The sequence below is a fragment of the Balaenoptera physalus genome (assembly GCF_965194825.1).
Source record: "Balaenoptera physalus genome assembly, chromosome: 9".
Lineage (NCBI taxonomy): Eukaryota > Metazoa > Chordata > Mammalia > Artiodactyla > Balaenopteridae > Balaenoptera > Balaenoptera physalus.
The window spans coordinates 30081878-30104986 of record NC_138888.1 but is presented as its reverse complement, the minus strand read 5'-3'; the positions used below and the strand labels follow the sequence as shown (position 1 = coordinate 30104986).

Below are 23109 nucleotides of genomic sequence, written 5' to 3'. Positions count from 1 at the left end.
CAACAGGTCCCCTGCAGATCTGATTTCTTCACTTTCACTAACCAGTAGAAAACCTTTTTAAGCTTGATATGTTTGCACAAAAATTACTCAGAAAGTGTGTTTATTTATAGATTTTAGAAAACCAACAGCACAGCACTTTAGATTCCTGGGCAATCATATTTTATCTTCATTTGCTCTGTCATTGGCAGAGTAGTAGAGAAAACAGTGTTAAACCTAGTTCATATTGATACTGGCCTCTAGAAGTCCACTCTCCCAAAACTCAAAGGGTTGGGCTTAGAATTTATTGGGAGACAACCAAATGGCTTTATTTTTTAAGAATTGTGTATACTTCCAGCTGGACTTTAAAGATACCAAAAACGAGTAATTTAAGAGATCTATTTGAGGATTATTTCTACAAGCATCCAGTCTTCTGGCTTCTCTTTTGGTGAATGTAGGATTGAGGACGGAGCAGGACCCTGTGGTACACTCCCGGGTACAAATCCTTTCCGTGTCCCCCGCTTCTTGTTTGTAGGAATCAGGCTTCATTCAGTCTCCTAAAACGTTTCCTGAGTTCCAAAGCACGCCTTCTCCTTGCTTGGCCCTGGAATAATCCTTTCTCTACTCCAAACTCTGATGTTTTGGTTAGTTTGGCGTCGGGTACATGAACTTGTGTTCAGTAATAGTCTTATTCCATTTTTTTAGCCTAAAGTTTGCTCTTGCTAAAGTGATGGAAAGGTTTTCCCTTAAGGTTACTTTAAAATAAAATAAAAATAAAAATAAAGTTTTGGATTGTGAGCTCTTAGAGGGCTTTGTTTGTTTAATTTGACTTACACACTAACCAATGCCAAAAAGGTGCCATGCACACTTTCAAAATAAATAGTAGATGATACCTGCAGGAGGGGTTGGCTAAAGGAATTGCTAATACGTGAATCCTTTATTTCCACTGATTTTCACTGTAAAGTCACATTTTTTTTCTCCCCCCAACAACCAATGTCCTTTCTTAGATGAAGTTGAACGTTCATGGTTATTCTGATGGTCTGATTCATGTCATATCGGACATGCTAGTGTTTCTGAATCACTTCCAGAATTTTGCAGCAGATTTCTGACTTCAGAATTTTCCTCCCTACATATCCTTTCAGGCTCTTTTAGCTTCTCTCCATTGATCTACTTTCTCCTCTCCTTCTCATTGCCTTGTAGAACTTTGTTGCAGTACCAGACTGCGCCAATAGATGCTGCCACTTCTTGATGTTGCCAGTTTAAGTTTCTTTTTCAGTGGCTAAGTCCTAAGACTAAGTGTTTGTTGAGGAACAATGCAGAAGGTAATGAGTAGCTGCTCTGATCTCCCATGAGAGTTTTTTGCTTTTAAATTGTGGGCTTATGAATTGTTTGAATTTTACCAGTAAGAAAAATAATAAAAACTAAATTAAGTTTAGAAAAATGATACAGATGAACCAGTTTGCAAGGCAGAAATAGAGACACATGTAGAGAACAAATGTATGGACACCAAGGGGGGAAAGCGGGGATGGGTGGTGGTGGTGGGATGAATTGGGAGATTAGGATTGACATATATACACTAATATGGATACAATAGATAACTAATAAGAACCCGCTGTGTAAAAAAAAATAAATAAAATAAAATTCAAAAAAGAATTAAATTAATTTTAAGAAGACACTTCAGTTGCAGATACTTCAAGTATATTTTAGGCACGGAAATCAACAATTGACTAATACCATAATTTTAAATGCAATACCTAAAATAATTTGGGACTCAACATTTCTCTACAGTAATGGAAATGGAAGGCTGGAAAATTTGTTTTGGAAAGCCCAGGGGACATAAGGAGTATAATTCTTTAAGCGAGTGTTTCTCAAACTGGTGTGTCAGATAATTTTAGGTGGTACAAGATAATTTTTATTTCTATAATAAAGAGTTATTTGCAAGGTCATCTTCTATTTGTGGCAAATTATATTGGTTTTCCATTTATGATGATGATAAAAAGTTTCCTTTATCATATAAAATTATATAATAAAAATAGTTTGTTTAAAGCATAATATTGAGTCAATAATATTAAAGGTGATATGGCAATAATTATAAAAGTGGTATTCAGTAAAAATGCTGGAAATAATGCCTTGTCTAAATATGCAATACATTTTTGCCTATACAACCTTAAAATTCTTAAATTTCTTGTGCTCAACTTATTTCAAAGGTGGACTGAAAATGTGAGATTTTATATCAGTCCTAGTGGCATCTATGTAATATATGTTTATTAAAGGCTATGTAGATGGATTTGAAAGTAGTAATAAGAAGTTAACTAATATTGTGATGTGATTCTCTTTTTTTGAGGGGGAGATAACTTCTGTAAACGTATTCTTATGTAGATTATAAAAAATTATGTGGGAGAAAAGTAACTTGAAAGCAAGATCAGTATTGCTGAAAATATGATTTTAGAAGGGAGTAAAGAAACATGCTAAAAGACTATATCTGTGTGAACAATATGCCACACTAAAGTATGAATTTTTATTTTATCCAAATCATGCATCTTCTCACTTTTAATTAGAGGTCAAACTAACACATGATGTTTCATACCAAAACGAAATTTAAAAATCTGTGGCCTTATGAGGAGAGTATTACATTCAGCATTGTACTCAATTTTTACATGATAATTACTATAGCCACTGAGCATTCCTAGACAGTGAATGACTGACAAAACATTTAAATTGCATACTTTGCCTGTAACATATAAACTGTACTAAAATAGTTACTCTTTTTCTCACTACTACCACTAATAATAATAGCATGACAGTGGCTAGCAATTGTTTGAAGCTTAGGTCTGCCATTTATTAGCAAGTTGCTAAAAATTCTGAGCCCTTAGTTTTCTCACCTGTAAAATGGGGAAAATAAGACCTGCAAAGTTAATTAAATCTGCCCATTGCTATTTCCCTCTTAAGTGTATAATAACTGGCATCCTCTTCAGGCCGGAACGTGGCTCTAGATCATGGTCCAAATCCCCTTTGCGCCAAACCCACTGCCAGAACCCTTTCTACCTTGAGCGTCAGAAGAGGAAACATGCCTGGCAGTGCCTAAGCCCTCCAAAATAAATCTGCAGGAAAGAACACCCAGTGAGTGACGAGAACAACAAGGAGCACGTTTATCAGTTTAAATTTACAGCCTCACCTTTCCCATTGCCTATTAATAATTGTAGATAATGCCCCACCAATCAAAAAATAAGTTGGAACTACAGGTATTCAATACTTGTTTTTGTGTTTGAACTTGACAGTGTTGGTGTTCCATTGCTTAAGACTAAGGTAAAGCAGAGGGTGAAATTTTTTTCTAAATTTTGTACAGAATATAATTCAGTTGATAATATATTAGAACTAAATTTTCTTTGGGAGTAATTTCTACTAGTTAACTTGTAATCTCTCAGGCCACATCTAAGGCAGTATAAGTGGCTCCTTGTTGAATCATAAGCTTTGTGTTTTGAGACCACTGGGTTTATCTTGGGGAACATCCCTTAGGTTTCTTTGGGCCTCAGTTTCCTTATCTCTTGTACGGGATTAAATAACCACCATAGAGTTGTGAAAATTACATGAACTCACATGTACCGTAAGTGACTAGTGTAATGACTGACACTCAGTAAATTCTCAATAAATTAGAACACTTATAATCAACGTGACAATTAAAAAAGATATTCCTAACATTGATAATAGGTTTTGCGAAGAGGTGATTAAATGGATGCAAAATTTATGTATTGTTTATTGCCAACTTAGCTCACATCTCTGATTGTGATATCCACGTGTGTGCATGTAGAATATTAGATCCTATGTGGGTGCATACTGCATGCGCAGAAGGCTTACGCATGAAATGTCCCTTCAGCAATGTGCCTGGGGAAGCTCTGACGCTGCCTTTGAAGTCGGTCGTCGCAGCCCGACCTTTGGGCGTCTGGGAGGGATGCCTATACCTGCGTCCAGCGCTGGAAGGGGCCCAGGCCCTTTGAGCACAGCCTATCCCCAGACTGCTTACTCGTGCCTCGCATACATCTTTACCGAAAAGGGTATTTCCTCCCTTCAGAGAAAGCTCCCCAGTCCGACGTGGGGTGGATTTTACTTTACGTTGTTGCAAGTAGGAGAAGTTCCTTCTCTCTCCTCCCTTGGGGTAAGTGGAAAGGAGTCTCGCAGGGAGCCCGCAGTGGCCGACACCCAGGGATCGGGTAGCGACCGAGTTGCAGACAGCTCGGGGGCTGCCGGGCCGAAGCAGGTGGGGACTGAGCCGTTCTCCGGTCCGGGGAGGGGAGCGCGGCCGCGGGTCCCTCCCCTCCGCCGGGAGGTGGCAGCGGCCGGCGCCAGGCCAGGGGGGCGGGGTGGGGGCGGCGCGGAGGGCGCAGAGATCACCGCGGCGCCACTGGGGACGCCCAGGGCCCCGAGCGGTCCCCACGCGGGACCGCAAACGATGACAACAGGCAATCGCTCGAGGTCGAATAAAAAGGAGTCGCTTCCCCGCGCGCCGCCGCCCCCCGCTGCCTGCCCCGGGGGGGGCCCCCCCGGCGGCCTCCAGTGGCCGCGGGCGCCGGCGTCCCCCGCCCCCGCCCCGCGCGCAAGTGCGAGGCTGCCCGCGGCGAGGCTCACGCTCTGCCGCTCCCGGCTTCCGCGCAAAACTTCGAGCCGGGCCGCGTGAAGTTGTCGCTCCCCTTTCGGAGCGGGAAAGAGCTTGGGGAAGAGCCGGGCAGTGAGGACCGCGGTGGCTGGGCGCGCGCTTTTTTTTTTTTTTTCTGTCGTCGATCCGGAGTTTTGGCTCCTCTCCTTTCCTCCTCCCCCTCGTAGCCGGCTTCTCCCCCCGCCCCGTCTCTCCCCCACTGGTGTAAGCTGTTTGTTGGGGGGTGGCCGAAGGGGATGTCCTCTTTTCACCAGAGGCACAGCGTTAAGGGGAAACTTCAACACTGGAAGGCACGAGAATAAGTACCTAAATACGGACGCACGGATCCGCTGCTGGGGGAGACACTTGAACTTTGGGATCCCGAGACGGTCCGGGCGGCAGGAGGTGAGTGCCTCTTCTTCCGACGCCCCCCTCCCCCCCGCCCCGTTCCGGGGCCCGCGGGCTCCAGGTTTCAGGGATCCCGCAAACTCTCTCCGGAAAGTGCGCGCAGCTCCTCCGGGGGCGCCAGGCGCTGGGGGCAGTGGGCGCACTGCGGAAAGGTGTGTGGGAGCCGGGGTCCCCGAGGGCGCTTCGTTGCGGAGTGCCGCCTGCCCAAGGGCCCGGGCCGCTCTGAGTGCCGCGGTGTGTTCTGCCCTGGAGGACGCCCTGGCGCCCCGAAGGTCCCTGCCGAGCCTTTGTTTCCCCGCGGAGCCCTCGCGGAACAGGCTGCACCGCTGCATACCTGCACTCCGTCCCCGCCTTGCAGAGGCGCGAGCCCCTGCGTCTCCCCTGCGTCCTTCTTGTGACATTTGTTACTTTGCCTTGACGCCCTAGATAAGTCAGACTCAAGGATGCTGACCCGGGTCCCATGGAGGGCCCCAGGCGCCTGGGGTTTTCACGGTGCTGGGTGCGTGTGTACGTTTAATGCTTTGTGTTCTCATCTCGAGGCACCAACCGGGCTGTTCAGCTGCGGCCGTCCCACTTTAACAGTTATGTGGCGTGGGCCGAATGTCTCCTGCCGTTTGCCAGGGTCCGTGAAACGAGAGGCGCCTTTTCAGAGGACTCGCGTTCATTGGCCCGGGGCGCGGGTGCCGTGGAGGAATGATAACTTCTCCAAACGGAGGGACCCGGCCGGGGCCGTGGGGAGCAGGTTTACTCGTTCCAAAGTCTGCGGTGTCTGGGCGGCTGTGGGACTTGAAACGGCTCGCTGCGTCAGCGTCGTTAAGCGAGATTTGGAAGTAGATCGTGTGTGTGTGCTTGTTTTATTTTGCGCCGCACAGCAGCCAGAACTTTCGTTTAGTAGCACTTTCAAGATGTTTCTTTCTTTTGTAAACAGTGTTCGGAACAGCTTGGAGCCATTAGGGAATTTGCCGACCGAGTGCCGCGCCTGAACGGTGGCGAAACCGGAGAGCGCAGCTTAATTTTTGTCATCCCTTTCATAGTTGGGGCGGCACCGTCTCCACTCACCACCACCTCTCTTTCCCCTTCCTTTGAAAGCTTAATGGGGTTTGTGTTTGGGGTGAGCGCGTGTGTGGGAGGGTGTCGTTTGGAGTCGGTCTTCTCTCCCCTCGCCGCCGGCGTCTGTGCCCTGCACTGCCCAGCGGGCAGAGAGTCATTCATGAATCCTAATCTGAGGGCAGTGGAGGAAGGTGCAGGTCCCTCAGACCTTTCTGCCAAGGTGCAGAATAGCGACGGGGCGTGTGTTTTGGTTTCCGAGCAGTTCCACGTGGAGCACCTCCGTGTGCGTGTGTGTTGTGTACTTGATCTGTGAGGAGGTAACAGGATTCTTGTGTTCAAACCCAGTGGGCCGTTGGCCATTAATTTGCTTTCCTGGCTGTCATTACAGACACTTCCAAAATCTGATACCTAAGAGAACCAACAGGTTAGGTTTCACATTAAGAGCTCATACTTAACAGTTTTCTTTCTCCCTTACCGGTTTTGGCTTGGCACCCTGGGATCAACGTAATTGATGGAGCGAAACATATCTTCTCGAATATGGCATTTTGTTCCTCTTCTCTGCGGCCACTTTTTGCACCCTCGGGCGTGTCCGTTTCAGCGGGCTCTCCTTCTTCTGGACTTAGGTGGGAGTCTTAGGAGCATTTAAGCACCGCGGGCTCCCCTTCTACAGCTCCTGAAGTTCGATTTACACGTAGGTGACTGACAATCTTGAAAGCTGAGGATGGTTTTTTTTTTGTCTGTTGAGTTGTTTTTGGTTTTATTTTAAAAACCTCCTCAGGACGGAGACGTAACCTTTCACGGGTAAAATTAGGTTTTAAGCAGAAACATTGCCCTCCCCCCCACCAACTTTTTTTCTTTTTAGATATTTCTGGCCAGTTTGTAGCTGAAGACCCAAAAGCTAGGAAGGGGGTGGGGCCGGGAGAGAATCCTAAAACAAAATATTTGGTACATAGTAGGGTGTGGTATAACAGTATCCCAAGAAATAGATAGCAGTAGTAAGAAGAGGGAAACTATTTTGTGTAGAGCTAGACTGCCAGAATCTGATCTTTATGGCAACAATACCAGATGCAGATACAACTACACTCATTTTTATTGTTATTATAAACCATAAAAATAGTTTGTTCTGCCTCATTAAAAGTTGTAAGCCATTCAGAGTTAAACCATTTTTTTTTTTGAAATGGCTGTAGAAGACAGTTAAAACCCTTGACAGTTATAGCTTTGAAAGTAACATAATTAGATTGTCTGAAAACTGTTCCTTTTTTCCTGATTATTAGGGATATATCCTTGCCTTTCATAATAGGTAAAGGTCTAAAATCAATAGGTTTTCAAAAGCCAGTTTTCCTTTGCCAATTATCTGAAAAATAGTATGCGTCAACCTAAGGCCACCGTAATTAGAGGTTGTTTCACGATTATAACTGAAATTAAAAGATTTACTTGATTATTCTTTTTTAATGAGTAAGTATTTTACTGATATTAGACACTTAATTTCTTCTTTACAGAATGAAAAGTTCTTTATATATATTTAGAGAATATTTAAGTTTATGTTCAAGTTTAAAAATTTAAAAAACCCCTAAGATTTGTATAAAAAGAAATTTGTATATAAACAATCATTATTCTTATTAAGAAATACAGATGCTGCATTCTAGAGGATTTGTAGAAGCAGTTGAAAAAAATTGTCTTTTCATGAAAGTTTCTTTTTTGAGGGTGGATCAGTAGGTTGCCATTTTGCTGTAATTTATTTTTTCTTTCAAAAACCTCTTTGAATTAAACAGAAAAGAAAAATAAGACCTCCATTTCTGAGAGTTTTCTTTTTATTTATATTATGATTTGGGGTGTAAATAAATTTTACATAGCCACGGGAAAAAAGGTGTCCCATTTCATGTTTTCAATCTCTGTTGCAAGCTCTAAATGACTGATGCCATGTCTAAAAATATATTTATGTGGCTTGGTATTTCATTTAAAAAAATTTTATGCACTAAAATTAAATTATCCTGAAGTTTTAGAAAAGTAGAATGATAGAAAAACCATGACTACTGTTATGAAAAGTTAGGATGTTGGAAAGTTCACATTCTAAGTCACAAATAATAAAATTATACTTATTTCACCCAGTGGAAGCTCGCACTCTTTATACAGAATTCAAGAAGAGGGGAGATAATCCTTTTCAAGACTTAGTGAAATGTTAAGTAATTGAAGAGTGCAAGTATTTATTATATTTTTCATTATCTTTTTTCCCCTCTGTTAGGTAAATGCAGGAACACTGAACATTCAGTAAAAACAGGCCCCCCTTTACAAGAAGTTTATTCACCATAGTTCTGTATTGCAGCTGCTGGTCATATTTCATGGAGCTGTTAAAGCACTTAAAACCTAAAATTAGGTACTGTCTCGTTGTAAATATTTCAGATCACTCATCTAAGAAACAAACAGAAGAATGTGTTATCAAAAGTAGATGTTCTGAATCCCCTCACTGAAGAGCTGAACAAAACATCTATGAAACACCTTGTTATTTTTTCAGTGAGAATATAATCATGACAGTTTCTTTTTCAAGTAGACATTATTCTTACATATTCTAAACTCTTATAATGGGTCTCCCTGTAGAGTATCTTAAACTAATTGTATTCAGAAATACCGTCGGGGGATTTTATTACAACAGTTACTGGGTGAATGCAATCCACACCAGGAGGAATAGGATGACTTTCAGTGTACCTGCTCCTGTCATGAATTTTTCCCGGTGAACTAAGAAATGACATGCTCTTTCAGGCACTCGTTCTAGAGATGGGTGAGGTGCAGTGGTGTATTTCATTGCAGTTAGCATGAGACTGCATTTTGCAGTTAGGTGAATTTTATCGTGGGAGACACTGAATATTAAGTTGTACATGGAGGGAACTTGGCTTCACTTAGTTTGAACTTGAGTGGAAGAAATAAACAAGAATCACATATTTCGAAGTAGTATAAGCAACTCTGATTGCTTTTAAGAGGTTCGAAGACTTTGTAAACATTACTGTCACCTTATATTGCTTGTGGCTCTGCACATTAGGATATGCCTTGGTGAAGTTTGTGATTCTTACCATGTCCCATCCAGGTTTCTACTAGGAGAGTGGTACTGAAAATAAATACCACTATCCTTAACCCCCTAGCTCCTTTTCTTTCTTCCAGAAGAAGAGATGAAACAGATGAATTTAAAAATAGAAACCATTTCGAGTTATCAAAACCACATTTACATGGTGGTTTAAAACAGTTGCAGAGTGTGTACCTCTGGGTCTCACTGTAACCTTTTCTGTCGTTGAAAGGTGCTAATTGATCTTAGGGCACTGACATAATAGTATAGTTTGATATTTGAAACCTTTCAGCATTGGTCTGGCCCTTTTCTCACCCTGAGATTTCGGTTCATGGCTGATGAAGAGTAACACCATGTTAAAATGTCAGGAATTCTAATTTTTTTCCCCATGTAAAACATTTTAATAAAACAGCTGATATTGTTAAGCTTTTATGTATGTACAGTAAGTAAATTTATTTTAATGTACTTCTGAGAGAGAAAGACCTGTATTATCATGTTAAGCTTTTTAAAGTATTTTTTTCCACAGGTAGATTTTTCTTTTTTTAATTGAAATTTTTAGGCAAAGTCTGATTACTGTGATCACATCTGAATAGGTTCAAAGTGAACTTGCATTAAAGCAATATAGAATAGCCATCTTGAAATGTCATATCTAAGGTATATGTTCTTAAGTATATGGAGACCTTAAAGTACATTTTAAAATAAAAATTGTCAGTTCAGTTTTTGTATAGTAGTAATCATTCTGTCTGTGTAAATAATCAGTAATTACATCATCAATCATTATCATCATCATCACATCACAGCTGACATTTACTGAGGATTTATTTACTTTTTGCAAAACAGTTTATTTATGTGGATTAGCTAGTTTTAATCTTCTCAACTGTGCCTTTTTTATTATTCCCATTTGACAGATGAGAAAACTGAGAATTATGCAGTAGAGTGGAGCCAGGATTTCAGCTCTGCCCCCCGAACCCAGATCCCCTATCCTTAAACGTTGCCCTAGGCAGTTGCTGCCACCTGTCACACATGAGTTCATTTTAGGTGGTACCCAAACATTTTATTTTTATATTATTAGTTATATATTTATTTCTAAGGATATTAGGAAAATATGTAAAATTTCACATTAAACCTATAATTTCCTGGATAATGTTGTTTTAAGGCAAAACCAAAAAAGGATTGAAGCAGAAGAAAATTTAAAAGCACCTATTTAAAGAACCATATTAAGTAACAGTGAACAAGTGCTTGGCTAAAATAGCCAAAATCATGAAGGTTGATGGCAAATGACTACATTGGGAGAAACTGGTATTCTAGAATGCTTCCCAAATGTTGAGAACTTCTGTCCAGATCTTTTTAATATTTGACTTACATGTAGACTCTTCCTTTACTTTTCAAGCCTCATCCTTTAGTTAGATGTTATCAATTTTACAGTTTTTCTCTCATTGCTTTAAGCCTGAATGCTGGTTATGAATCTCAGATCTACACGTTTCTGTTGAACCAACGGATGAGGACTGTGTAATGAATTTCTAGAGGCAAGTTTAAATGATAACGGGCTCACTTATTATTTCGGAGACACTTTCCATTTACACGGATATCAGACTTTGCGTTTTTAAGGTTTTTCTCTAGGTGAACATGCTTGTTCTGCTGTTAATAATGTTTTATAACTTTAATGTGTTTTCCATTGAAGCAGTGGCTTTCGTTTTGATTTACATGTTCAGCCACAGAACCCTTTGTTCAAGCGAAAGCTGACACTATGCCCACTAGAGAAATGTCCACTGCCTTCGTGAAGCAGGGCGTGGGTGGCCTGTGAATCACTCATCAGCCCTGCCTCTGACCATTGGCCTCCCAACGTCTCTGTAAGGGTCACCCAGGCTGCAAAAAAACTAGTCTTCCGACGGAAGGGGTTAGTTCAGAATACCTGCTGCTGTCTGTGAGTGTGTCGTCCACTACAAACCAAAACACAGTGTAACACATCGGCAAAAGCTGTGTCGGTTTACCCTAGTGTACCGTGAATACTCTTATCAACTGATCCGCAACTTTCTTTCAGTTTAGTACTGAGAAAATAAAAAGTAGTCCAAATGTTTCTCACATAGAATTACAGGTCTGAATGAGGCACATAGAATTTGTTTCTGCAGAGGTTTGTTTGATTAGAGTATCTTTTTTTCCTTTAAAGACTTTATGAAGACACATCAGCAGTGGCGTAAATTGACTTGACCTTAGATTTTCACATAAATTATTGCTACTGTTTCTGTTATTCTTTCCTCCTTCCTTTTTAAAATGAAAGGGACATTTCTTGTGAAATGCTATAGTTGAATCATAAAAATTTATGTTCATAAACCATTAAGTTTAATTCTGCTCACAAAAGCAATAGCATTAAATTTGAAATTCTATCCTTAATCAAGAAAGTCTACCACATACCAGGAGGGCTTATTCTCTGCAAGGTCATATACACAATTCACAGCCCTTTGCATATACCCAGTGGAGGGATCTATTCATTACATTTCACCTCTGACTCTGAACTCCCTCATGTTAGAGGATTTGAAAAGACCTGAATGTTCCGACTAAGAGATTGAATATTTCTAACTTAATGTGTCCAGTATGTTGAAAGTGACGATGACTTGCAGAGTTCACAGGTCTCTGAATTAGCTAATTCTTTTCACTTCAAATTTTATATGTTAATGCAAATGTGTATTCACATATGATTTTGACTCAAGTAATTCTAGCCAAATTTAATCACAAAGTGGGCAAGTCACGTTCCAATTTTCCTTTTGCAGGTTTTCAGTAATCTCCAATTGTGCTTCTAGTAGGTAACTTTAGAATGCAAACCTCAGTGAGTCGGTCAAGAACATCAATACTACCGAAATTTTGTACGTGAACTTTAGGTATTAAGATGATGCTACTATTTTGTTTTTCTTAGTCAACCCAAGAAGACTTCATTTAGGTCTGTTTAGTCTTCTCAGTTGTTGACTTTAGTTTTTAAAGGCTTCATTCATGAAAATACTAGCAAAGTTCTGGACATATGATAAATGCTTATTAAATGCTTTTTACATTGTCTGTGTTGCTGAAGAGATGCCAAAATTATAGTGAGACGAATAGATTTTTTTTTTTTTTCTACTCTGGATAATTTTGAAGACTTTGGGACTTTTAGTCTATGATTATAATACGTTCTACTTTTTCCTGGCATATACCATTCATAGGAATGGTTAGCTTGGTAAGTGAGTTAACTATGGTACCCAAGGTCACAGGTTTAATCCTCAGATTACCACGTTGGCTGTAGGGGGACACTTGTCCTACACATGCTTGGTCATATTGTCTTTGTCGTTAAAAGTATAGTTATGGTATCTTGACTGTCTCTCTTCGGGGACCACTCTGGTCTATGCTGGATCTGTCTCCAAGAATCTCCTCCCATCCCGAGGCTGTTCAACCACATCTGTTTACAATTTTTATCAGGTCCCTTCTTGACTTAAAAATCTATAAAAAAATTCCCTGTTGCCTATAGGACAGATTCTAAAATTCTTAGCAGGATCTACAAGGCCCTTGAAGCTGAGAACTTTGCTCAAGTTTCCCTTCTCACCTCTCACCAGCCACTCATAAGAAATCTCTTCTCCAGCTGTATGGAAAAGTGCAGCCCTCAAATACACCCTGGTCATTTCCACTTCATGGCTTTGTGCATGTGGTTCTTTCTATCTGGAAGACATCTTGCCCCTCCCCCTGAAACTTCCTTTTCTGCTGCTTTTGCAAGACTCAGGATGCAAAGTGTTACCTCCTCTGACCACTGCCAGAGGCTGAGTTCGATGTTTCTTTTCTCTTTGTTCCCAAAGCACCCAGTTTCCACCTTTGGTATAGCAGTTGCCACATTGAAATGTAATAGGTAACATGAGTTTAAATTCTGCGCTAGGCTGAGAATTTACTGAAGCTATTACCAGTATTTGCTATTCTGTAAATTGCTATTTCCAGTAGGTAGGGGACAGTAAATTCCTTTCAAGTGAGTGAGTGAAGGAAATGGGAATGAAGGCAGTGGTGGTGGCACTGGACACCCTCTGCCATAAGATTGGGAACAGTGGGAATAGCTGTGACCATTACAAGGCAGGATAGCCTTAAGAATGACCTCAGGGATTTTTGGTATTAATCCAGTAGAATTGCATCTCTGAATTCAGGTCCAACTTGTGTGTATGGGTGTAATGATGCAGAGATGTATTTATTTCGCACATGACCATTGGGAAGTCAGTGATCTAGTGGATAAGCTGAAGATCCCGAAAATCTTTGGAGAAATGGGTATTTCTTAGCACTTGAAATCTGAGGGACTCACTTCTTTTTATGGCATAGTGATTAAGTACAAAGAATATGGAGCTGGGCTCCTTGAGTTTGAAGCACAGCTCTGACACTAATGATCTGTAATGGTGAGCATGTTAATTAAATTGGTTTTGCGTTGGTTTTCTCATGTGTAGTAGAACATACTTGGAGTTCATATGAAAATTCAACAAGTAAATATACATGAAGCATTTAGAATAGTGTCTGATATGAGTACTAGCTGTTATGAATATGATTGTGTTCCCTCCATTGGAGTATGCTAGCTATTCCAGAGATATTTAGAGCTGAAAGTCCTTTTTGGGGTCATAGACTGGGGATCATAAGTTGAGTCTCCAGTGGTCCAAGTACAAATTTTTTTTTTTTAAATATTTGTTTATTTACTTATTTATGGCTGTGTTGGGTCTTCGTTTCTGTGCGAGGGCTTTCTCTAGTTGTGGCCAGCGGGAGCCACTCTTCATCGCGGTGCGCGGGCCTCTCACTATCGCGGCCTCTCTTGTTGCGGAGCACAGGCTCCAGACGTGCAGGCTCAGTAGTTGTGGCTCACGGGCCCAGTTGCTCCGCGGCATGTGGGATCCTCCCAGACCAGGGCTCGAACCCGTGTGCCCTGCATTGGCAGGCAGATTCTCAACCACTGCGCCACCAGGGAAGCCCCCAAGTACAAATTTAATACCCAGGGGTGATCTTGGCAAATCTGAGGCTCTATTTGGAGCCAGAAGAAAAGACATTAGAAAACTTAGTTTTGGCCATTTACATTGCATGGCATTTCTTTTAACAAATACTTTCACATACAGTTATCTAGATTTTTTAAAGGCTTTCATCTGTGTGGTTCCTCAACTACTCTAAGCCACCGTAAGAACATTCTGTAATGGTACTTTTGTTTTATAGCCAATATTTGTTTCCCCAGTTGCTTTTTTCTTCAGCCTGAAGGCCCCAATTATAAGAATTTGTATAATTTTCAACTGAGTGAGCTTGATGAGCTCAGTGTAAACTTTTTAAAAGATAACATTAAAGATTACTATGACTCATATCTTTGCAGAGACAGTAGGAGGTCATTAGCATCTCCGTTTCTAGACTTGATCATTTGGTCCTTAGATTCAGATACAATGACTATATGGCAAAGTGGGGCTGAGGGAGAAGGGGAAGTTAAAATATTAATTGTCAAGGTTCTGTTTCTTAACTGCTTACTTTGAATCGCTGCCAGGTGCATCTGTATAAAAAATATGATGCTACTACTAATGCTGGGCCTGAATCACTCAGTTTATTTATTTATTTATAAAATTTATTTGTTTCTTTATTTTTTAACTTTTTATTTTATACTGGAGGATAGCTGATTAACAATGTTGTGATAGTTTCAGGTGCACAGCAAAGCGACTCAGCCATGCATATACATGTATCCATTCTCCCCCCAGAGTCCCCTCCCATCCAGGCTGCCACATAACATTCGCTCAGTATATTTAGACCAGTGTTTTTCAAAGACTGATTGTTGACATTTTGAGCTGGATAATTCCTTGTTGGAGGTGTGTGCGTGGCTGTCCTGTGCATTGTAGGGTGTTGTGTGGCGTCCCTAGTCTCTACCCACTAGATCCCAGTGGCACCCGCCCCCGAGTATTAACAGTGTCTCCGGACATTGCCAGATGTCCTCTGGAAACAAAATTGCCCTCAGTTGAGGGCCCATAGTCAGAGTAGATCTTAAGATCACTTGATAAAATCAAAAGATTCCCAGGCATCTGCGTGAGAGGACTGTTCTGTTTTCAGTCAAGTGTGGAGAATCTTCATACCTTCCTCCTAAGTTTAAACACAAAATCAAACAACTCTTATTAGTCTGTGTTCATAGATAAACTTTACATAGACTGACTATGGTCAGCTTATAGCTTTACACAGATTGACTGTCGTCAGCATATTTTCCTTTTCGGGAAACAGTGTATGAGTGGGGGGAGCAGAATACTTAGGAAAGTATGTAGGAAGTAGATATTTATTTGAATCACCTATATGTCTATTTTAGAAAAATTACCTTTACTGTTACTTGTTAGCAGATACTTTTGATTCATTTTTGATAATGACAGTTACTTATCTTTTCCCATAGATAAATATTCAGCAGTAAGGAACTTTTACTTTTTTTAGTCTGTAGTGTCAGAAAAAGTAAAGTATTATCTATAATCACAACTGCCTACGATGAAAAAACTTTATCAGTTAAATCATTTGTTTGTTTGTAGCAAGAAAGTTGAAAACGAAATAAGTCTTAGCTTTCAGTTTGTACCACAGTTTCAGGGTCTTGAGTTTAATAATATTGGTACAGTCTGAAGAAAGTAAAAATCAACATAAAAACTCCTTTGTTGATTTACCAAATCCAGACCTTATGTTCTAATTCTATAGGACATACACATTTTGTCTCTGAATTGATCTGCAGTTGACTGTAAGTAAATGTGATGTAGTCTGAGTACTATATCTGACATTTGCCTAGTTTAGGTATATATGAAAGATGCTTCAAAATTTACTGAGCAGAAAAAAATGGGAAGATATAATGTTAAAGTGAGAGGGGATAACTTTGCCTACATGAGTTTTGGGTTGGATGTGAAAATTATTTTGGAGTATCAAACAATATTATAAATATATGATTAGACTAATGTTCATATGAGGTCTAAACAGTAGAGAAATTTTAAATCTCACTAGTAATTGCAAGGATACTTGAAATTCCACATATATATACTGTCTAGTGGTTTTACTTTAATTGTATTAGGCAGGTAATCATGTTACGTGGAAGCAGTTAAACAGACCTAGGGATTTCACATCATTTACTAATTGATGCTCAAGCAGGCAGGGCAGAGGTACTTGAAAACAAACTCACTGTCTCTCTTTCTTTCTCTATTACCTCTCCTTTGATTTATGCTTTAATTTTTGAAATGTATTCTTAAGAAGAAAAAGTGGCTTCAAATACAGCATACTGTATGTGATCAAATGTATCAGTACTTCTGTTTCCTAAGAAGAGAAGGATTCCTCACAGCTACTTGTTAGCAGAGAGATAAGGTGGGTGCTGGGCAACCCAATGACAGATGGGGGCCCTTCCAGGGGAGTTAGGTGTGGGTTATAGGCCAAGGGCTTAAATCATGAATTTTCAGACAGTGAAGGCGGGTTTTGCTCCATGCATTGACAGCAAGTCTGAAGAAGGCGTAGTAAACCTCAAGTCCATCCAGGCACTTTATGCCTGACATTGAACAGGAAGCCTGGTAGCCCTTTAGTCATTAGAGAATAGCCAGTAAACCAGAAGTTCTGTTTTTCCAAATGAACACTTCTTGGGTTCATAAATCAGGGAACCCCCCCAGAGAATTCAAGTCACATACCTACTTTCTCAGGTTTATTTCTTTGTACCGTGGATATGAATGTAAGACTTACCTATTTTTATGAACGCTCCATGGCATAAAATACAATTAGGCATTTCCTTTTTTCTCCCTGGGATATTCTCACCACCCTTGTCCTCCACTGCCCCAACTCCCTTAATCTCCTTGCCTCTTACTTTTTGCTGCCTACCTGGACAAAAAAATCTACTCATCTTTCAAGGCTTAGCTCAAATGTCACCTCCTCTGGGAAGCCTTCCCAAGGCTCAGGCAGAATTAATTCTTTTCTCTCTGTAATACCATAGCGCCTTATGTGGGCTATTGGTATAAGAGCACATTGTGCTGGGGCTAATTTTATGTGAATCTATCTTCTAGAGAGATTCTGAACTCACTGAGGGGCGAGACCATATCTTTCCTCCCCCGTAGCCCCAGTGCCTGGGGTAGTGATGGAAATTCACTAGCTACCCTATTCCCTGCACGTCTTCAAAGGACATACATCCAGAGCCAGACAACTACAAAGAATGGATCCTGTTTACATTTTGGAAACTGATTTCTTTTTTGCATATCGTCACTGAAGCTAGTTTATTGGTTCTATTCTATTCTAAATTATTTAAAGCTTTATTTGTACCAAAGTATTACTGATATTCTAGCAGAAGAAAAGATATGGCCAGCACGAACTGGTATTTTGAATAAACTGAAATTAAAAAGGCAGATTCTAGTGGAGACTTATGGTTTTCCTACTTCCAGTTTTCTCTAGAAACAAACTTCAGCCTCTTTGGTTGATTTCTGTCGAGATACATTTCATGTTATTTTGAAGAGTTTTTAACCCTCAGAATTATGGATTTCATCTGAGAGGAAGTATTTTCTGTATTTGTTTATGTCAATGTTTCAAAATATGGGGACCAAAAATCCTAGAGGTGTCCGTCAGAAGTATATGTGGCCATTTGGTGAGAGAAATTTGGTCATTTTTTTCAGGCATAATTTAGGAAGAAAAATTTGTTTAGTTTCTAGTGGTTTGTTTTCAGGCATTTTTCCACAAAAAGATGAGCAAGACCCTTCAAAACCACCAACTTGCTATTTAGGGGGAGAAAAAAGCCTTCTGTGTCCAAAAATAACATTAAATTAAAATGATTGTTTCCAATAGTTTCAAAAATTGTGGTTTTATTTCCTCGTATGAGTCATTTCTGAATGCAGTATGCGATTGTACTAAATCGTGATGAAGCCTATTTGCTCTATGTTTTCGTAGGTCACACTATTTATCAGAGAATCAGATCAGGAGAGGAATTTAGCCTAACTCTACATTTTGCAGATGAATACTGGATTAGAGACGTTAAGTGATTTTAGTCAAAAGGAAGCTAAAAAGAGAACCTTGTGTTGGAAGACACCCTAGTGCTGCCACCTCTACAACTTGCTGCCTTTATTTTTCTCTGTTTGAATCCCACAAGGAGTTGCAAATACTGGAATCAGACTTCCTTTGTATGTATCCTTCCGGGCTGCCACTCATCAGCAGTGTAACCTTGGAGAAGTTATTTACTGACCTGCTTTAGCCATAGTTGCAGCATGTGTCAAGAGGGAATAATAATAGTACTTGCCTCGTGGAATTGTTGTAAGGAATAACTGAGTTTATACCAGAAAGACACTGAAAATGCTCAATATTTACGTATGTTGAATTGATTTCTTTGAATAAATTGTTGAGCATATTTAATATTCAAAAAAGGGCTCTTCATAATGCTGAAGCAAGATTTTTTTTAATCAATCTTTTTTTTTAAACAAAAGTCATCTATATCTTGTGTAACATATTGAAACAGATATTATAGGAGGTGCCTTTAAGGGGCTTGACTAGAAGAGGCAAGGAGAGAGGCTTCTGGAATGCTGATATAGCCCTTTATCTTGATCTGATTGATGGTGAGATGGGGGTGTTGATGTAATAAAAATTTATCGGCTGTCAACTTTTGATTTGCATATTTTACTGTGTGTATGTTATACTTTACTAAAAAATTTAAAATACAGATATAGTTATATAAAAGAGATGAACAAAAAGGATTTACTGTGTGGCACAGGGAACTATATTCAATATCTTATAATAAACTATAGTGGGAAAGCATCTGAAAAAGGATATATATATATATATATATCTCCAAATCACTTTGCTGTGCACCCGAAACTAATACAATTTTGTAAATCAGCTATACTTCAATAAAATTTAAAAAGATAATAGATATATTTAAAATAAGTTGATATCCCTCACTTTATCCATCTCTTCCACATCCCACAAATCAGGGCAAATTGTTGTACTTCAGTGTGCTTCCTTTCAGATATTTTTTCCTATACATGTGTAAATGTAAGAATTTTATGGGGATGTAATTTATTTTTATTTTACATTTTAGGCCAAAATGCATCATCAGTTGTCTTAAAGTTGCTTTTGATTGGCTGTATTTTGGATACTTTTTCATATCATTACATATAGTTTGGGGTACTTTTGTTTAATGTATGAATATGTTTTATACTTTAACTGTTCCCTTCCTGGTATATATTTAGGTTGCTTGTGGGGGTTTACTGTTACAAAGATTGCTGCAGTCATGATTTTTATGTATCTTTTTGTGTAACTGACCCAAATTCCTGTAGGTAAAACTCTAGATGTAGGAATAATAGATGAAAGAGTGTGTGCAGCTTGCATAAATGGTGCCAAAATACTTTTCAAAAAGGTTGTAACACCTTGTGCCCCTGTGATGATACTTGCATTTTTCTCGTCAAAGCCAAGGGCAAAATTTTATGCTAAGTTGACGCTGTAATTATTTGTGCTCTGGTTAATAATGAGACTCACACACTAATTGGAAGAGTTCACTGATAAGAGCAAATAATTCTGTTAACCACATATATAACAAATCTCTGTTATATGTAGTTAATATCTCATTTAAGAATGGTTACTACTCCATTACATGAATGATTATTATATATATTCATAGTTCTTAAACCACTTGGTAGGAAGAAAAAAACTCAGTGTATATAATATTCATGACATGTTTTTACTTAGCACCATAAAATATTTATAAGAATTGTTAAGAGAAACTCTAATATTGTTGAGAATTTGTGAGGAATTGTATATTATTATTCTGTTAAGAGCCAACTATGTGCCAGGCACAGTTGTAAGCACCTTACATATATTACTATAGCATTTAAACATGTAGATGAAAGGCATAGACATTGTATTGCTATAAATGAGATCACTCCATTTTGAATGTTATTAAATATTACCCAAATACCAACTGTATCTTATCAGTGTTCTGATTTGTAAATTTGTGAAATGTCATAATCTGTTTAATGAAAATTAAAGTGAAAGCATCAAAATCCAGAGAATTGCTACTCGAGTCCTGGCTAAAGTATCACGACACATGAAGTTTAAAATGAAGTATGTTAATCAGTTGGCTTTACTGTTAGAGTCTTATATGTACAAAAGTCTGTCTCCAGAATATTCAATTCTTATAGTTTCTGGTTAATTAAGATTCTGGCTAACCTTTAATGGTTATCTAGTGCCTTAAAAGAGTAATCCAACTCAAAATAGCTAACTTATTCCTCCAGCATTGGGTAAATATAGCTATCAATTTTTGTGAGTTTTTTCTTCCTGCAGAATTTCCTGTTATTCTAAGGGATTCAGTAGGACTTAGGCACATAAAACTGAAAATTATATTACTATGGGGAAACTGCTCTGTGCCTTTGAGAAGGAACTCTTGCTAACTTAAGTACTATATGCGTGTAGAATAGCTAACATTTTCCTCCCAAGAAATTTCATGTATGCAGTTAAAACACTCTTAAATTGATTAAGCATTTGTTATATATTTCCAGAAGCACTCAAGAGTACTTTTATGGTTATAAGAGTAGAGTGCATTAGAATGCCAGAAACCAACGAATACGCTAGAGGCCTTCAAAACCATGCCCAGCATTCCTGACTTTACCATATAAACACGCGGGACAGTCTGGAAAAACAAAACAACTCCCCTTCTCCCAAACGTAGGTAAGCTTGTGATGATAACACTTCAACTGGCTTGAATATTAATTTGATACTTTTTCTGTTAGAAATAATTTTTATTACTTAGAAAACAGAATGGAGAAGTAATAAATATGACTGGTATTTATTTCTCAAGTCAAGTATTATTTTACTTCAGATTTGACCAGTTACCTTTATACTTTTTGGAAAGTGGATTATACAGCTACCACAGTATTTTGCCTATTAATCTGGGAAGCTAAAAAGCCTTTTATAAATGTTGAATCAAAACTCTCACTGCTGTGAGGGAATTAAATTTCAAGCCATATACTCCTTTTATAGGGTGAGAAGCTGAAGTATGGAGAAATTACAAGGTTTTCCCAAAGCCTTACACTGAATCATGGCAGACGCGGAAATCTACGATTCTGTTTGCCTGATTCAGTCCGAACCTTCATGAAATTAAAGTTTTCTATTTCCTGACATGTGCCTTAAGAGTGTTTCCTTATTTATTTGTTCATTCATTCATACGTTATACAGGAAACCATGTTTTTGCAAGATACAGTCTTAATGTAGGGACTATAAATAATATTGTGCATTTATATATCTTGGATATTTTATTTAAAGAAACTCATTGTATTTTTCTTTTTCATGACAATGAAAAAATATTAAGGCATTAAAACCTAAGTTGGATTGTCTATGTTCAGGCCACAGCAGTGTCTATGAGAAGCATCTAAAGCTTCTTCAGGGCTAACATAGTTTGTTCAAGCGTTTGAACGAGAACTTGGTGGAAGCCCCAGGTAGCTCTGGAGCAGGGTAATGACCAGGAGAAACCACAACAGCCGTCAAAAGTACAGGAAGACCAGCGTCCACATCTTTATAACCGGTGTCTTTATATTTGGTTTAATCAGGAGGGGGCCGATTATTCTGCTCCTCTCTCAGCTTCCTGAGTTTCAAGTCTCATATTTTAAATTCCTATTCATTGTGATCTTTTTCATACTCATTTAACCAGTATGTTCCCAAGTTTTCTTCACCCGCTTCATTCTTTTTTTTCTCCTCCACCCTTTGTCGTATTAAAAAAGCAAATAGTATTTCTCTGGGTCAGACCTCACTTCTCCTTGATGGAACAGCTGGTGCCACAGGTAGCTTCAAATCAGCAAAATATTGCATCTTCCCCCTGCACAGCACCCTATAACAGAGAATCCAAAGGACAGAGGGATGCCATCTGTCCTTCACCTTTTCTCCAGAGAGTTCACTTAACACATTTTTGGTTGGTTTGTTTTCTTGTCCTTTTCTTGCAGCGCTGAGACTTAGGACTCAGACTTGGCTCTGGCTTTATGGCTCACCAGCTCTTCCCGTGGAAGAGTTCTTTCCCAAGACAGTCCTGAGACCCAAGAGCACTTGGAGCCCTGGGAACCAAACCTGTAGATTCTACAAACAGGCTCAGCTATGGCCAAGTCCTAGGCAAACCAACCTTCCTGCAGTTTAAACATTAGTCTTTTTTTTTCTGCTTTAATTTTTCCAGAGAATAATTCAGTCTTAAACAAACCAGCAAACAAACAAAACCCCTAGGGCCTTTCTCAAAGGAGCATTCTTACAGCTTTGAAAATTTATTGTTATTAATTTCCATTTCAGCTAGTTTGATTTCCTTTCCATTTTTTGTCTGGGTATGAATGTAATATTTGTTATACATTAATGCTGATCTGTATCGATTTAATGTCAATTTATAATTTAAAATAATGATGTACTATGACCTACTTCATATCTACCTTCTGTTTAATGCATTTCCTATGCAGTTATGCTTTTGTGGCTGACTGAATTCCTCCCTAATTCCCGTTGGGAAACAAAGACTTTTTAAATTAAAGATGTGGTCTTATTAACTAGGGGTACTCAACTTGAAGAAAAAAAGATTTAGGGGTGACATGAATGATAGCACTCTCTTAATATCTAATAGCCTGCTATACATATGAAAGCGGGATTCAGTTTCTGCTTTGTGGTTCTGGTGGGCAGACCAAAGTAGAAGTTCTGAAAGGTAGAGTTTTTAAACTAATATATAAGGAAGAATTGACAGAAGGAAAGAGAAGTAGATGGTTGTATTCAATGGAGCTAAGACGCTTTAAGTATTGTACCTATAAACTCATATGATCAGTCTATTAAACCCTACTTACTTCTATACTCCTCATGATCCCAAGACAAAGAAATAAGGTGCTATGGATTTCATTCATATTCTCTCTTTCTTTCTTTCTAAGTTTGCCCTTAAAGTCAAAACATATTGCAGGGAAGCAAAACATGGAATTGAACAGCAACACCAAATATATTTGAGATATTATTTTATGAATTCTTTCAGCTTTAGCCTTTAGGAAATTCTTTGGAT

General features: G+C 39.1%; 1 protein-coding gene across 13 annotated transcripts in view; it reads left to right on the top strand.

Moving 5' to 3' along the window:
* Positions 1 to 4882: 4882 nt before the first annotated feature.
* EYA4 (EYA transcriptional coactivator and phosphatase 4) overlaps positions 4883 to 23109 on the top strand; it is a 259346-nt gene continuing 241119 nt past the window's right edge. For all 13 annotated transcript variants that reach the window (XM_082474687.1, XM_082474686.1, XM_082474683.1 and 10 more), the window contains exon 1: positions 4883 to 5011. The gene's annotated coding sequence lies outside the window, so the exon portion shown is untranslated. The remainder of the gene's footprint in view (positions 5012 to 23109) is intronic.